General features: G+C 39.7%; 1 pseudogene; it reads right to left on the bottom strand.

The window, feature by feature from the left end:
• Window positions 1-1248: 1248 nt before the first annotated feature.
• Window positions 1249-14225, bottom strand: LOC127230437 (oogenesin-3-like; annotated as a pseudogene).
• Between the last annotated feature and the right edge of the window lie 4591 nt (window positions 14226-18816).

Genomic DNA, 18816 nt, shown 5'->3' with positions numbered 1-18816 from the left:
AGACGCTGGCCCCTTTCCCTGGTAAGAAGACCACGTAAGACCACGTGGAAATACGTAGAAATGGGTTAATACTTAAGACAGAGCTAGCCGATAAGAAACAAGTAACTGGCCAACAGAATTGTATCTAATACAGAGTCTCAGTGTGTTAATTGGGGCTGGCGTGGCGGTGGGACAAGACCAGGCGGCAGAGGAAAAACTGTACTCCTTACAGAGAAGCAAGGGAAAAGGTATCTTTCCGGTAGTCTTCAATCCATATGGACTTCTCTTTGTGAATGGGATTGAGACCTTGTAAAGAGGCTGTAAGTAATGCTGAGCGTCCTTTGCCCCAGCCTTCTGCCTTGTGGGAACACAGGCCTCTCCCAACAGAGGAACCCGGCAACACTTAAATATCGGATTCCACAACTGTGAGACTACAAGTTTATATTGTCTATAATTTTCTCAGTCGCAAGTATTTTGTTACAGCTGCACAAAGCCAGACAAGGAATTCAGATTCATATATGTCTGTTGGAAATACTGTTCATCATTGAAATCTCTGCTGGAAATGTTGATGTTTCCGGGCTATCTCCAGCTGGTCAAGATGGAGATCAGGCAGCATTCTGATAAAATTCCATCAGTGTCCAGGTAAAACTTGTGATAGAATTTAGCCAGTGTCCAGATAGCTTAATGTTCTGCAAATGGAGGAGGCAGGCCTCGTGTTCTTTCCTCATGAATCCACTTAAGTGGCACACTACCAAAGCTGCTTCTGCTGGCAGCTCAAACCACCATTCCCACTGGAAGCCCCGCTGGTATCAACATCGTGGCCTCCTGGCATACTGGCCAAAGCTGTGCTGCGGTCTGCTGCTGCGTTCAGCCGCTGTCTTCCTTGAACTTTCGCTAACCAGATCCCAGCAGCTTTCCAGTCTTCAGTAGTGACCGGTCCCAGGCCTGACAACAGCTTCCCGCAGAGGGAGGTACCTTATGTCACCCTGCCTACTATTCCTCAGTATGTTGTGGCATGAGAAGCACATTCCCTTGGTGGTCTTACCTAGGGGGAGGTGGAATTTACTGGTTTGGGTCGTTCTGCGCATGGTCAACACTTGATCTTCCGTTTCCTTCCATGGGAGATGATTTTTGAGGTCTGTGGATATGGAAATCTTTTTTTTTTAACTAAAAAAAAATATTGATTTATTATATGCAATCCAGGAGGAGAACAGTGTACATACACTTCCCCACGCTAGGCTTGCATTCTCAGAAGCAACCTCATCCTACTTATGAACAAAGGCAAAGTCTGGCCTCGTGGTCAGAGAAACAGAACTGATAACAGACCAAAAAGACTCTTGTAGCAAAACAGACTTTCTAGTGCTGCCTTTCTACCCTGAGTATATCCAGCAGCTCAGGACAAAGTTGCATAAATTTGTCTCTAAGCATTGTAAAGTCCTCATAGCGTTCCAGAGGGACGGGTTATAGCTCCCGGCTCACCTTTCTTATCTCGGCTGTGTGATGTAGAAGGTTCTCGAGGACAAGCAGAGAGATATATAATTATGGTGGAAATTGTTCTTGGTTAGCTGGGAGCAATGGGTCAGGGCAGGCAAGATGGGAGAGTCTGTCAAGTCCACCCCTCCAATTCCAGGGTTCGTGGGGCACCTTAATTCGCTCAAGAAGAACCCCAAGAAGCTGAGGGCATGAATCAGACAACTCCACACCACTCAGGTCCGGATGTTTGAGCTCACAGATGATCAGACACTGGCTCAAGTAATCCAGGCCTAACTGTGAGAGAAGGAAGTAAGTGATTGACAGAGTCTCCAAGGGGTTGTTCTGGCACCTGAGCCCCTCTTCAGGGCAGCCTATTAGGAAGTAGATTGCACAGAGATTCTGGAGAGAGAGAAGTTTGGAGAACTGAGAAAGCAGCAGGCATATCCATTCCTGTTCTGCAGAAGTATCCGCCCTGAAGGGCTTCTGAATTCTTTGTAGGATGAGGGTGTGAAGATTTCTCACCTGCCCCAGTAAGGAAAAACGTGTGCCATGTATTGAAGACATCAGTGACTCAACTGCGTCTCCCAGATACAGCCTACACCTACCGTTTTGAAGAGCTGTGTAGCAGTGAAGACGGGTGCATTCCAAACATGCAGCCTTCTATAGCATAAATGGATGGAACCTCATTCCCCCTTGACCCACTGCAACAAGTACATGGCACATGCACTGATACTGGCCTTCATGACTTCAAGACCAGTTACTACGGTAAAAGGTTTCTCCTACACAGAGTTAGGACACATCCTCACTGACTGTTGTTGCCTCATAGCTTATAGGAGCAGTCAACTTCATGGCTTCCAGCACTAAGGTTTCAGAAGTCGGGTTCACATTTATAGAATCAAGTACTCTTAAGTTTTGAGCTGGGATGAACCTTCTCTGTAATCAACACATCTAGTCCATCAAGCAGAGCTTTCAAAGTCTCCATGCGGGATTTGTAAAACAGGCCGCCTGCAGGAAGGCATGCAAAAATTAATAAATTCTTGTGTTGTTCAGGCTCAAAAACAAATCAAAAAACCAGATAAATATTTCTGGCTTTGTCTCTTTTTTTTCTGCCTTATTATTTTTGAAATTGTATGCATTATGAGCGTGTGGATATAATTTGTGCCACATCCTCCCCTCCCTACAAACCTCCTGAGTTTCTCCACTCCCTCTAAACTTCATAACCTCGTGCTCTTATTATTTCTACATACCTCACACTCTGTGCATCTGAAAGTCCCAGAAATGCCAAGACTGCCATTATTTATTTTAAATTCTTATTATGAAAATCAACCCACCAATGTACATTATTTCATTTTTTAATGAAAATACTCTAGTTATGAAAATTAAGTTATAAATCTAAAACCCATATTTCAAGTTTCAATAGACTAAACAGAAGGAAGCAGGCTTGAGGAAAAATTATCCCATGGTAACCACACACTGGTGGCTCAGAACACACTCGGTAAATAACAACTGATGAAGCTGACCACACATTGCCATAAGACAACTTTCAGTTTTAAATAAGACTTTACAAACCACAGCCTAGCATGTCCTAGCATAAATAATATTTATGAGTGATAGTTCTCTTCAATCCTTTTGTGCCAGTGATTTAGGTCTGGCAGGCAATGCTAAGGTCTCTATTAGTCAGGTTTACATCTCTGAAGTTCAATGCAAAAACAGTCAAACACACCCCAAATATATTTGAATCCTGTCTATTCAAAGACTACATAAAACTTGAAATAACAAAAACACATTGTGTGTGTGTGTGTGTAAAGATTAAGAGGAAGTAGAAATAAATCAGAAAACAAGGAAATAATTTGAATTCAAGAATAATTATAAAGAGCTTCGGGAGAGGGACCACAAGGAATGGAGAGGTCAGTACATCTCCTTTCGTATCTCAATAAAGGACTATAACTCACAAAAACAAGATGCAGCACTTGCACCGTAGACTTATTGAAACAGCTGGACTGTCCCTAAGATCACGTTAAGGAATTTCCTAGTTGAAAAGACTCTAAGAAGGCATTTAGAGATGGCATGGTTGGCTACACTGCTACAGAGCTACAGTTTCCCTCCCTGAACCTGGAATTCCTGAGCAAGGCAGCTCACCCACTGGGACCCTCTAACACTTCTGTCTCCAGGTCCGTGTGCCACTATGACATTACTATATAAAGATTTTGAAATAATTCGGCTTTTCTGAAAAGCTTAGGTCAGTAAAGAGGTATTTTTTTTTATCAGATGTGTTTTGTAAAAATTCTACAACTCAGTTCTATGCCTACCATAGATTTCATCAGAAAATAGCCACCAGCTATTAAGCCAAAGAAGAGGAGGAAATTGATATCAAACAGCAGCCAATAGTGGAATCTCTTTGTCGTTCTACCCCATGATAATACCCTAATTAAATGGTGTTCTTAGTGTTCTCTACTATTTTGGATAATAATGTATTTTCAAAGCATTTTTTTTTATCTCCATAGAGAGATGAAACCCAACTCCTAGATGAGGACTATCCTTTCAATTCTGACATTACAATACACAGCAAATAAATTATTTTCCTCTCCTTCAGACTGACTTCAAAATAAGCAGTGATTTCTCCTTTATGTATGAAAAAGGATGATGGAGTACCTAACAATGGTGGCAAAAGTGCTTAGGACACAAAATTTAAGTGCTTGAAGAATTTAATTGTTTAGCCTTACTGGTGATTGATGGCTGTTGAGGTAAGTGGAGTCCATTTTCTTCAGGGATATAAACTCCAAAAACTGACCCATGCTCTAGTAGATGGTGGTAGACTCATACACATAGGATATAGCAATGACAAATGGACTTAGTGGTTCATGAAAAAAATAAAAGGCAGATACTAAGACAGAGAATAGAGGGAGACTTTAAGAGAACACATTGTATACATACATACAAGTTCCTAAATAATAATGATATTTAAAAATTAAAGTGGTCTTATTTAGGAAAAGTTGAAATCATTAACGTCAAATCTATATCAATAGCATGAAGGAGAATCACATATAAAATAGATTGAAATTCCATTTTTTTAATATCAGAAACAGCTTTCCCTGGAGTTAAGGAAAAATCTATAAGAATCAAAAATAGGGGACCTTTATAATTTTCATGATTGATGAAATCATGTCAGTTTAAGTATCTATTTTAATCATTATATAAGCTATGATTTTTGTATTTTCTCTGCTACACACTTCCTCTTAGATTTGTATTTTGGTTTTGGTGAATACATTTTGGTGAGCTATATGCATGGATATGTGCAATGATAAAATTATAAAGTGTACATATTTAGCACTTAAATATTTCCTTTTCCACACTGTGGACTTTCTTCCAAACATATAATTCATGCAGATGGGAAAAGCTCAGTAGGACAAATGTGATTTGGAAGCTCAATGAAACGATTTTAACTACATTTTATAACTAAGGAATTACAAAAATGTAACGCAGAATGCTAAGACCTTTCCGTTTTCTGGTATCTTCTTTAATTTCTTTCTTTAAAGACTCAAACACCAAATAATCCAATTAAAGAGTGGGGTATAGAACTAAATAGAGAATTCTCAATAGAGGAATCTATAATGACTGAAAGGCACGTAAGAAGTGCTCAAAATCCTTAAACATAAGGGAAATTCAAATCAACACAACTCTGAGATACCATCTTAACTCTGTCATAATGCCTAAAATCAAAAACACCGAAGACAGTTTATGCTGGAGAGGATGTGGAGAAAGGGGAACACTCCTCCACTGCTTAGGGGAGTGCAAACTTGTACAGCTACTTTGGAAATCAGTATGGAGGGAGGGTAGAGGGAGTTAGGAGACAGAGAAGGGGAGAAAAGAGATTTCATAATAGAAGGAGCCATTATAGGTTTAAAGAGAAATCTGGCACTAGGGAAATGTCCAGAGACCTACAAAGATGACCTTAACTGACAATCTAAGCAATAATGGAGAGGCTACCTTAAATGCCCTTCCCTGATAATGAGATTAATGACCACCTTATATGCCATCCTAGAGCCTTCATCTATCAGAGTGTCTGATGGAAGAAGAAGCAGACACAGCTAAACACTGAGCCAAACTCCTGGAACCCAGTTGCAGAGAGAGAGAAGTGGTGAGCAAATGGGTCAAGACCAGGCTGAAGACACCCACAGAAACAGCTGACTTAACAAGGGGAAACTCATGGACCCCAGTTTGATAGCTGAGAAACCATCATAGTACTGACCCAGATCCCCTGAATGTGGGTGTCAGTTAGGAGAACTGGGAAGTCTATGGGATCTCCGGTAGTGGGTCAGTATTTATCCTGAGTATAGGAATGGACTTTGGGAGCCCATTCCACATAACAGGATACTCTTTCAGCCTAGACACATGAGTGGGGGGGGGGGGGCATGGGCCCTGCTCCAAATGATGTGACAGACTTTGAAGATTCCCCCATGGAAAGCCTCACCCTCCCTGGGGAAGGGGACTGGATGGGATTTGGAGGGCAGGGGAGGAGGGGAGTGAAAGGGAAATGGGATTCACATGTAAACAAGCTTGTTTCAAATTGAAATTGGAATTTTAAGAAAAAAAAAAAAAAAAAAAAGAACACAAACTAGTAGAACCAGTTGAGAAAATTAGTGAACTAGTCACCATAACCACTCACACCCTGCAAAATCTGAAAATAGATGTTTACTCAAAGATTTATACATGAACATGCACAGCATCTAAATTCATAATAGCTAAGAAATGGAGGTAAGAAAAATGGTCATCAAACTTCTCAAGGAAAAGCAAATAGAAGTAAATGCTACTCAGAGTTGCATGCCAGCCAGTGGATTAATCTCAAAAGCAAAATGAAAGACTTCAGATACAATAGACTGTTGTAATTTTTGTGTGAAATATCTCCCAGAGCCTTGTGTGTTTGCACACTTGGTCACCAGCTGTGTCAAGCTTGTAGCTCTGATAGGTCCCACCCAGAACTCTCCACTTCACGATTGGTACCAAGAAGTAACCCCATACCACAAGCTTCCACTATGTAATCTTCTCTGCCTTGATGGACTGAAATGCTTGGAAAGTGAGCCATCCTAAATCTTTCCTTCCTTAAATTTCTCCTGCTGGGTAGTTTTCACTGAGATTACATAAGTAATACAAACACAAAGGATATGCTTCATGTGTATGTAACTTCTCTACAGAAAAAAACAGTAGCGCAGAATGTAATCAATGGCTACAGGGGGAGGGGGTATGCCTGAAGAACACTTGGAACACGCACGTGAAAAGGGTCCTGTGGGTGATCCTAAAACACAGTGCTGTAATGGCTTTACATCTCCACAAATTTGGTAAAGTTCATCACATTTTGTACTTAAAGAAGAAAAACACAGGGCTACAAGTTACTACTTAAGAAGGCTGTTGAGATGCTAACTATGGAAACCAAAGGAATATCCATTTTGGTGTTACAAGTGAATAAACACCATAGAAACTCACAAAGCATAGCCAGCAAATGAAGAATTTTGGCTGATAACAAACAGGACATTAAACTGTAAGAAGTCAATAGCCGGATATTTCCTAATTATATGCTCTAACTTCCCTTTACTGTAATAAAATAAAATAAAATAAGTGATTGCATCCCCCATTGAATAGAATTCTTTATTAAGTAATCCTAAATAGAAAACCAAGAATGAAACAGACTCTGGTGGCATCTGGAAACGTATTTTTAGATGAGATGTCAAATATTAACAAAATTAGTCACCCAGAGGAAGTATATTTCAAGACTCCCTCATTACAATCACATTTTAAGTCGTTATCAATCACAGTACAGTGCTGACAGGGCTCATTTTAGCTTTACAGGGGCCTCAGTCAAGTGTGATCATTCTGCATGTCATAGACGATGGAACACAGGGGCTCCCAAAAAAAGTAATCAGTACGCTGAAACAAAATGTCCATAATTGGAGTTTGATATCCCCTTACTTATTTATTTGTAATGTGAGCATGCATCATATCAATGCTATTTGCTAAATTACTGAAATCAAGAGTGAATGACAAAGGAAAAGTAAAAAAATAAACAAACTAGTGTAAAGTCTTGGCTATTTCACCCCTCCCTTAGTTTCTTAAATTAACTAATGAAATTTGAACTGATTAGGGGATTGACATTTATTTCTGAATTTGATTCCCATCTAGTTCTCTTTCACAGACACAGATCTCTGAAAACAACCAATCAATCTGCATTTAGAAACTGGTGAACCTAGTTTGCTGAGGCAAAGTCCCCCCGGATGGTTAAAGTTGCCATATTTCTTACAGCAACGCACTGGGGTAGAAGCTTATTTTCTCAAAGTTGTTTGCAGAAGCTGTCTTTGGAAATGGAGCAAAAGTCAAACCTGATTAAGGCCCATAAGTACTTAGGTTTCAAAGGTCAATCTCTTCTCCAGCGACAATAACTACCGCTGAAACAGGAGACACCTGACTCTTGCATCACATACCATATTAGGGTTTTAGAAGGTGGTTGAAATGCTACTCTGGGTACTGTTTTCCCATAAGTAATCAAGCATTTTTTTTTTCCTCCAATGTAAGAGTCTTGCATCTTCTGACAACTTTCATGAACTTTATCAAATTGATTCTGTTAGCTGACAAGTAGGTAAAGTCTCAGGATCTTTCACAGTATCTGCCCTAATCCCACTTTTCAAAACCATTTTTTTTTAGATTATCATACAATTACATCTTTTCCCCTTCAAAAATCCCATATATCCTTCCTTGTTATTTTCAAATTCATGAACATTTTTTATTAATTGTTGAATATATATACACACATATTCAACACATATAACATATGTATGTATGTCATAAATGTGATGTATATCAACAATATATTTGATATACATATGTGTACAACTAGTTCAGTTTGTATAGTGTTGCTTTAGGGCTATACAGTGTGTGTTGGGTAATCACTTGGTATGCTGTTCTCCAGAGAAGTGTATTTCTTGGGCTCTGAGCATTCTTCAGTTGTCTGTAGTTCCTTGTCTAGGGTTGAGGCCTCCTGGTTTTTCTTTTCCTACATTAGTCTGCTGTTGCTTCTGTTTGGATCATTTTCAGGTAGTTTTGTTGGTGAGACTTTGTGGGTATAGCTTCTACCTTCCTAGGAGAAACTATCTTCGAGCAAATTCCGTGTTCCTCCTTCTTTAGTTTTCAATTCTAGACAAAAAGCAGAAATGTCCACATTTGCTTTATGAAGTTATGTTAAACTCAGTTGATTGAAAATTGGATACAATAAATTCTTAGCCACCAATGTCCTATGTTAGAATCACATCTTCAAATAACTGTGTTTTATAGAAAAATTCAGGGTTAGGGTTAACATGAGGCATTAAAGAAGAAAGTATATTATAAATGTGAACTTATCTTTGCATTAAATATTCAATATTCCATTGTTTTTTAACTACTAGATTAAAACTTAATTTCGTACTTTGGAAATCAAACATTTCCCTCAAGATAAATACTAAGTACTCAGTATAAAATCTAAGAAAAAAAGAAATGTTCATAAAACTAGCATTTCCCATAATAACAGCACAAATTTCAAAGTGTGTCAGAAATAACACAATAATGCTTTCACAAATAGTCTTTCACCAGTTTATGTAAGTGGCATTTTAGTAAGCACATGTTAGACACAGTCTTCAGAACAAGTGTTGATCCATGCACAACCTACTCATTTGAAAATTGCTGGTTCAGAAACTTAACCATGACATGTACTTAGCAAAGCAGTCATTAGTAAACCCAGTTTCTGGGTCAAATCAATACCATTGATAAAATGCTTTCAAAAGAACATGAACATTTTTTGCAATTTTGAAAGAGCCACTTTTCGTCAGATAATGTGCCCTTAACCTTATTGGAGGAAACACTAAGTACATCACTGTCCCCATAATGTGAGGGATGGCAATTATTAAATTGCACTCTTAGAAGAACAGACCTGTTTTTATCATTGACACCTCAATATCAACACAATTACTTCCCTATGGTAAGAATAAAAGGTACTCTAGAATGCCAGAACCTGGGCATCATTTGTCTTTGTCAAGAGGGTTTTCTTTCATGATTTAAATTTAAGGATTTAAGTACTCTATTTTGAAGCAATTTTAAGATGACAGAAAATCTTGCACATACATACATACATAAATATGGGTTCATTTAATCCTTTGATGCAATTAAAGGCACAGATAATGGTCACATATGAATACTATTAAGCTTCACATTAAAATCTCTGTGTGTAGCAAATATAATACCTAAGTTCTACAAATAAGTATGTAAATGCTTTGATATAAAAGAATAAATTCTTAACTACATGAAAATAAAAGTATCCCAGTGACTATCTCTCACTAAAGCTATGTGGTTTGGTGTATTATTATATATGTAGTACCTCATTAAATCTACGTGGTTTGGTCAATTATCATATATGTAGTTCCACATTAGATGTATGTGGTTTGATCCATTGCTATACATTCCATTCTGCATAGTGTGAATTACTGTTTTGGTTCTCATTTGTAAACTTAAAGGACAAGTTACCACTGTAAAAGTGAAATATAAAACTAGTTAAATAGTTTTAAATTTTCTGATTTTACCCTCAATGCTGTATTTATGCTAGAAAATATATTCAATTAAACTTCAGCCTAGTCCATTAGATCTTTTTAAATAGAAATATTTGGATATCTGTGTGGCTATAGTTAATTTTGAAGTTGAGTACATAAAATCAGCTGAGAAAAGGAGTCTAGAAAGGCATTAGCCCAACTTTTATCAGTGAAAATTCAAGAGAAAATATGCTAAATGCTCATACATAATGTTAATCTTCTTTTCTCTATTTTTTTTTTTTCATATCAAGCATATTTGGACTCTGAGCCAACACAAGATTTGGTTCCTTTGTAGTTTAGAAATCTTATTAGATTTTTTTCCTTTTACTCTATTTGACCAAATTTATAAAAAGGCAAAATGCAGCTGACTTTACTATGAGGCAACATAAAAGCAATTGATAAATCAAATATAAAGAAAGGAAAGTTTTCCACAGTCTCAAAGCATTTAATTTCGTGATTAGCATTTATTTAAATATATAATTTTCTGTTTGGCTAAGAACTTTCCTACCAGCCCCAGCAGCAACAACAAACAACTATGAAAAGTGAATACGTCTCTTCATTCTAATAAGACACCTCTTTATAGGCAAATAGGGTACAATGGTTATATATTTGGTATGAGGTTTGGGAATCAAAAAGAAGTAAACAGCTTTGAACCCTAGCTCTGCTACTTATTACCTGTGTCATCTGGAAGCTAACAGCTCAGAGATCTTGGGGGGCCAGAATAAACCATGTAAAGTCAATCCTGCCACTAGGTGCTTCTGTCATTAGCAGGCTGCCAACCTGTGAGAAGCAAGCATCACTCCTGTTAAAGGGGAGATAAATTTCTAAGCTGCTGAGAAAGAATGGGGTAAGGCTGACTTTTCACAAGTTGTTCTGGTTCTTGAGTGGACCCCAGGATGACTCTCAGTCAGTGTCTCTGTCTACAGCAGGAACACAAGCACAACCTTGGATATGCTAGGGCCCGACCCAGGCCCTCTCTACAGAGAGATAGTTAAATGGTCTTGCCTGGTAATACTGTCTTTCACGTTCATGGGAAAGTCATTTCAGAGAGTACTGAAAAGAACTTGAAATAAGCATGAGTTAAGGGAGAAAGTAGCAGGTTCAGAAAAGAAACTTTGAAATGTTTCAAGACTATGAAGAAAAGATGACTTATAAAAAGAAAAAAATTGACATCATCAAAAACCTCTAAAAACAGAGGTGGCTAAATTGCTGATGCATTTTGTCAACAATACAGATATCCTTAAAACCAAGGTACACCCATTGTGTAAATATATTTTGATTGGAGATGTCATTCTGTAAATGTTTCTCATACTGGTTAATGAATAAAGCACTATTGGCCAATAGGAAAACAAGATAGGCGGGACTAGGCAATGAGGAGGAAAGAGGAAGTAAGAAGGAGGAGTCAAGATGGAGAGTCTGGAGAGAGCAGGACGCCAGCCAGCTCTCTGGTAAGACCACAAGGAAGTACATAGATTAATAGGAATGGGTTAATACTTAAGACAGAGCTAGCTGATGAGGAACTAGTACCTGGCCAACAGCATAATATCTAATACAGGGTCTCTGTGAGTTATTTGGGGCGGCAGGACAAGACCAGCGGCGGGAGGAAAAACTAACTCCTTATAATATTGTTTATTCATAGCTGTTGTTTTGCTGTTTTCCTATTCCTCTCTCAGCCACATCCAATAATTCATATCACATCTGTGGCATTCAGGAGAATGAAGTGGAGGCCTGCATTGGAATCCCCAGCACCCTTGAAAGAAGCTGGGTGTGGCCACCTGTAACACGGGCATTGGGAGTAAAGCACGGGGCACTTCAAGTACCGGTCAGCCAGCCTTCCCAGAACAACCAAGTTCTGGTTCAGTTGGAGTTCCTGTGTTACTGTAACAAGTCAGAGAGCAAAGAGCAAGAAAGAATATGATTTCAACATTCCACAACCAACGTGGTCTGCGGAAACTACTGTGGAGTAGTAAGGCACGTGGGGTCACCGTCACTGCCCAAGCCACCATGAGGACAAGCGAGCCAGCAGAGACAGAAAGGCAGCCGAAGCTGTGGTAACAGGAAGTCCAGGGCTGGTGACACCCATGCTCAAAGGACGGCAGGAGGCTTAAGCTGGTCTTTTCTGTACATTTATTTCCTTTCTTCTTTCTGAGACAGTTTTACTCTTCAAATGACAAGGTAATCCCTTCAGCGTAGGACTTAATGGCATGCACACAATAATGGGGAAGGAACTCAAGTATTAAGCCTGATAAGGAGGGCAAGAATTTTATCATCTGACCCGGCTTATTGCTATGAAGATCTTCAATTTCAGATTTCTCTCTGTGGACTTTCTGTATTTCAGTTCCCACTGAGAGCTTGTAAAGTATTATTGGGGTGCCCTGCAATCAGAAGAGGACACATATGGGCACCTCAGAAGCGCGGCACAAGTGGCTGATGAAGCGCCGTTATCTCAGAAAAGCTGTTACCTACACACACCTCGAACTTGCCAATTCTACTTTTGAAACACCCTCCATTCTCGTCTGTCCCGCTATTCCCACTGGCGTTATCCATTTTTCTCAGACCTGCCTGGAATGGTACATTTTTCTTCCTGAACTGTGTGAGAACTGTCAGTCCGTGGCCGTTACTCACCCTTACTACACTGGTGATGTTATCTGCGTGCTCACGTCCACGCCACAGGACCATGACTATGCTCCACGCCATATTGCTTATGTACTTGGGACTTTCAGCAGAGTCAAAGAACATATAGGATCCGCCTCTTGTCACCTGCAAGATGCTGGCTGGGGTTTTTACTACAAGATCTCTCCTGGTCTCCAGTTCTCCCTGCATTCCACTCTGCAACATGTTAAACACACGTCCAATTTGGAAGCTGAGTTCTGACTCTGTCTCTTAAGACAAGCCTTACAGTCACCCACGTTTCATTTGCTTTTCCATACCTCACAATACGTGGACCAGCTTGCTCAGGGCATCCGCCATTTAAGCCCGCTAGACAAGAGAAAAACAAACTATTCGATTCAGTCTAAAACATTTCTAGGATTGGATGACAAATTATAAACTCATCTCACTTACACATCTTACAAGAGTTTTACTCTTTCCTCTCAACAATGTGTAATCAATTTTCACACTGCATTGCATATTACACCTCCACTGCTTCATAATTTGTAATATTTGTAAATGAGGGAAATTGTCATGTAAAGTGATGGAATGTAATCAATTTGCTCCGGGCACAGAAAAAGAATCTCCTGTGACCAACATTATAAACGTCTAAGGATTAAGTACAAAACATGGCTGGGTGGGAGAGCAATTGCATTTGGCACAGCTTCAAAAACATCATTTCAGGAAGAAGAATCCAATTCAGTTTTCAGGGTGTCTGTTTAAACCAATCCATGACAGGTCTATATAATCGATATCTACCGCCACTTACTTTGGCAGCGTTCCTGGAGTGATCATTTTCCAAAACTGTGCACTTCTAAGTCACTTTCCATTGTGTTTTATGTAAATTGTTTTGGCTGGTCTGCTGTATCATTTTATGTTTGACTTTTACTACAATAAAGAATTTGACCCAGGCATGGCGTTATATACAAAGTAGCAGACATTTCTTAATGCCTATCCACATTTCATATCTCTGTAAAGTCAGATTTAATACCATTCCATGCACTCATAGATGACTCTAAATAGTTGCTGGTTTCCTACATCTTTCTAATGCTTCCAAGCAAGCATGTCTCTATCTGTAATGTGCCTACTTTTCCAAATTTGCATGCAGCCACATAGCATGTAGGGGCAGTTCTAAATATCCTTCGAAGGGATGCGTGTTATTCTGGCCTATGGCCCACTCAGGAACATCCAGTCACCATATGAATAAAACTTAAATCCAGAGCCATGGCTGACAAATCCGTAGAGGATCTGGATCTGCTGCTACCTGCCTCTCCAGGCCAGCCTCACCCAAACCTTCCTACAGTCCACCAGGTTCCCTTCACAGTGACCTCTGTCGCATCCAGATAGCAAAGCAGGCTTCCCCTCTCCGCCAGCAAGGAGGCCCTGTTCACCACAGTTCATGCATCGAGCTTGCTTTGCATTCTCACTCTCCAGCTTTCCACGAGCACACCACCTCACAGAGGAGGCAGCCCCTGAGTTCACCACCAAAGTATTCATCCATGCAGCTCCCTGCACGCTCATCTTGACTCTTCAACGGCTCCCATCACGGTCTCTCATGTTTGGTATGTCCCTACATAACTATACACCAGTAAGACTTGCGTGACTGACTCCTTTTTAACCCAGCATTCCCACTACCATTCACAAAGGAGACGAAGCAAGAATGTCCACTATATGAATGACAGTGTTTCTCTTATCAATATCTGCTTGCCTCTGTTCTGTAAGCATGTGGTGTTCTCAAGCTATCTCTCAGTTCTTCCTGAATCGACGCATCTTGGATGGGAGGACCACAGAGCTTAAAGCAGCTAAACTGCAATCTTTAAGGGCTGATAAGGGAAAGAAAGAGGCTGGGGTTGGGAAAGTGACACAGTGGCATTATGATTCTTCATGACAATTGAGTATGGAAGTGAAGAGATTAACAGTACTAATCATCAGAAGGCTCTAACTCTGAAATGTACTTGGTAAGCTAACCCTGACTAACAGTAAAAGGAAACAAAGATCTCCAATGCTTGTGGATTTTGGTGTGTAGCATCACACGGAAGAGTGTAACACAAAGTGTGGTTAATGATCTGAATGCTAAATGTATATAGCCAGAGGGTGGGGTTGACACCTGAAAACCTCACAGTTGTCTTGTAAAGAATTCTGGATTAAAATGTTATTTCTAATGGGGGGAGAAGAATTTAGAGACCACCTTTAATGCCTTGTGACTTGCGGCTCCATCTTAACTTCTTGTTGTTGTGAAACTGTTTAGCAATGTTTGATACTGAGTTAAATAATGATTATGAAAGTGTGATTTGGTTAACCAATCATGCATGGAAAATGAATAGAACATTAGATTTCTAATGTTTTAGCTGGTGTCTAAGATTTCATACCAGTGGAAAACAGGAGTTTGCTGACATTTGGCTTTCTTTATTTCATCCTTGCCTGAGAATGTGGGACTATAACCAAAAGACTTTAAACCATAACAGCAATAGTATGCAGAATAGTGGCCACACACACATTCGATACCTCAGCTTGAGACTTGTCTATGGATAGCTGGATTGCTATTCTTGATTGTCAACATTATAGGATTTGGAATTGCTGCAGGAACACACGTCCAGTTCTATCTTTGAGGGTTTGTTTTGTTTTTTGTTTGTTTGTTTTGTTTTGTTTTGTTTTTTATTTGTTTGGTTGGTTGGTTTTTGGAGATAGGGTTTCTCTGTATTGTTTTGGAGGCTGTCCTGGAACTAGCTCTGTAGACCAAACTCACAGAGATCTGCCTGCCTCTGCCTCCAGAGTACTGGGACTAAAGGCACGCGCCACTTTATGAACTAGGTCAAGAAACATGGAGAAAGCCACCGTAAATATGGGCAACCGCTTCCCAGCGTGGGTGAGGGAAAGAAGGGCCTGAGTAGCAGCAGCATCCATCTCATCTGCTTCCCGGCTGCGGAAGTGTCTTGAGCAGCCACAGGCCCCTTCCCCACCATGATGGACTATTCCTGCATGCCAATAAACCTTCCACCTTTACGCGGGTTTGTGGCCAGTATTTGCCACAGCCACAAGGAGAATCAATGATACAAACATCAGCGAGAAAACATCTTCTTGATAGGTCTTTCCATAGGAAAAAGGGACAAGGAAATGTGGACGAGAGAGAACAAATAAGACCGCTCTCCCTAGCATTTCATAAGCGTTAATCTTATCAGACTCTAGTACTCTAGGGTGCACTTACCAAAATAACTCCCGGATAACGTTGGGAAACAGCTTTCACAAGTGTGGCACTGAGGATGTGCGCGCAACTCACTCAATGGTCTCAGTGAACACGGCCTAGTTAAGATCTGAGATACCACCTTCTGCAGCAGACGCGAACAAATACAGCCAGACATTACTCAGCAAATGAGAACACTCATCCCTAAATTGGGTGTCACCATCAAATCCTTCACCTCAGGGCTCAGGAAACCCCACAGCTCAGGAGGTGGAGAGAATGTAACAGCCAGAGGGGATGGAGGACACCAGGGGAACAGACAGGACCTTTGAATCAACACGAGCAAAGCTCATATGAAGTCTGAGACTGAGGCAGCACGCCCAGGGCCCGCACAGGTCCCCAGGCCCCATGCATGAAATGACTTCAAGTTTAGTGTTTTTTAACTGGAGCCCTGAGTGTTTGAATGAGAGGGTCTGTGATGCTGTGCCTTTTCCTGGCTCTTTTCCTTCTGTGCCTTCTGTGAGTGTGCCTTGTCCAACTTCCATGCGTTTATTTTTGTTTTATCTTATCATGTTTTATTTCATTACAGTTTGTTTCGTTATTATCCCTATAGGCTTGTTTGTTTTCTAATGAGAGGCAGAAAAGAAGAGGATGGGGATGGGAGGGAAGAGTAGAGGGAGGGAAAACCATAACCCGCGTATATTATACGATGAAATAAAAGGAGAATGAAAAGGGATTTTTGCAGATATTTAATGACCGAGGTGGCTCTTCAGTTCAAGTGTGTGAGTGTACCCGTGCATGCGTGCGTGCCTGGGTGCGTGCCTGGGTGTGTGTGTGTGTGTGTGTGTGTGTGTGTGTGTGTGTATGTATGTGTGTGTGTGTGTGCTCTTATAAGGGAGAGCAGATAGAGATTCAACAACACTGAGGTGATTAAAGTTTTGCAATACCAGGTTAATGAATGCACACACCTAGCAGATCTTGGAGATCAGAAGACGGGTCTCCCTTCAGCCATTGTGGGCAGTGCAACCCAGTCAGAACCTGGAAATTTACATCTGTTATTCAGAACTGTAAGACAGCAAGTCTACATTTTTTTATAAGCCGAATGTTTCTTTGTATCCAAGTTCTACACCAAGCCAATTGAATTGTGGAACCCTGCACTGAGTCCAAAGTGCCCAAGGTCCTGTCTTTGCCTCTGAGTAAAGCCTGAAAGCATGTCTTTGCAGTTTCCTATTCCAAATGCATTCTTAAATTCATGAGTCTTCATTTGCCAAGACCAAAAATATCCCTGACCTTCCATGATAATAATGCCTAATACCATACTTTATTTAAGCTGAGACTACATGGTAAGGTAGAGATAGTGATGATGTATGTTGGAAACTGCAGGGTCCTTTAAATTTGCTTTCATTTCTATCATAATTGGAAAAGAACTTTTAAACAAATAGACCGAAGGCCCAAAGGAACAATAAGTATCACTATATCATTATTTTGCACCAAATTATTCTGTAGAGTAGCATCAGAAATCTGGGTTGTTTTTTATTTTCTACTTCTTATTTTTAATTTCCCATAGTTTTTCTTTTCTGCTTTCATGTTCATCAGTAGTGAATAAATCTAGCTGTGCCAAGTGAAATAAAGAAGTAGTCATAGTTTTATGAGGAAATAGAAACATATCTAACCCCAACCTTTCCTTTTTAACCTGCCATCAGAGTTAATGCAAAAGGTCACCTCTTTGCCTGTATTTCATAAGGAATTAGTCATATGTATTATCGAGCTGGCTCCATCCCTAAAGAATAAATGAGAGATGAACCACACTGGACAAAAGCACATCATTATGTTCAGAGAGCCATTTGCTTGCAACAGGAAATCAATGTAAAGCAGTCCCACAACATTGCATGGCATTAAATGTCTATAAGCACTTTATTCTGCTTAAGTTGTGTGGTGTGCTCAGTCAACATTCTCCTTCTATAATCTCCCCCTAGGAAAACTCATCTCCTAGCAAAACAGTGGAGATCACTCAGAAAGTAATAGCTTTCTAAAACCCATCTCTATCTCTACTATCCCTCTGGGCTCCAGAAGCTATGTGGTTCAGTGGCTAAGTATGAATAGAGAGATATGCCTGTGTAACTCCAAGCCACCATTCAGATGCCAAACTATGTATCTTAAAGTATGCCTCACTTCATTATCATTACGTAGAAGAAATGCACAATGCCCCAGACCTGGCTATGAGCACTGGAGGAATGGGACAATTACTTCATTATTATTATTAGGTCTTGACAAGCAGATGTCCCAGGAATGCCTTGAAGGTAAATTATCTAAAGCTGAATCCATTATTCATCCCAAATAGTTGGTTAATTTCTATGACACAACCACACTCAATGTCATATTCAACACTAGTATCCAACAAAGTAAGTGATCCTTTAGGAGTTGTGGCCATTTTCCTTTTCCCTAATCTCCTGCCTACTCAGTTTTAGCTTTTTGAAGCATAATTTATAAATAAAATTATGTATATTTAAGTGTTCACTTACATATACACATATAATTATATATTGTATATACATAAAATATTTGTGTCAATCATGTTAATTTACATATCTATCACCAGACATAGCTAACTACTTTTTTCCTTATGCTTGTTAGTAAATTATTGTGGAGAAAGCTAATATATACTGTCATTGCAAATGTCAGGTATACAACATAATGCTATTAACTATAGTCAGCTTGTCATGTTAGACAATTGGAATTTAGTCAGTTTAAAACACAAAGTTTCTGCTGCTTACCCAAAATCTTCCATCCCCCTGCACCAACTCCCTGGAAATAACCTAAATAACCACTAGGTTTGGCGGTTTATTTGTTGTTGTTGTTGTTTTTGTTTTGTTTTTGTTTTTTGTTTTTTTTCTTAAAGAAGTTAAATTTTTTCTTCTCCTTTTGTCTTAGATT

Source organism: Phodopus roborovskii, unplaced genomic scaffold, assembly GCF_943737965.1.
Source record: "Phodopus roborovskii unplaced genomic scaffold, PHOROB, whole genome shotgun sequence".
In the NCBI taxonomy this organism is placed as follows: domain Eukaryota; kingdom Metazoa; phylum Chordata; class Mammalia; order Rodentia; family Cricetidae; genus Phodopus; species Phodopus roborovskii.
The sequence above is the reverse complement of the archived record's forward strand: the minus strand, read 5'-3'. Positions and strand labels throughout refer to the sequence as shown.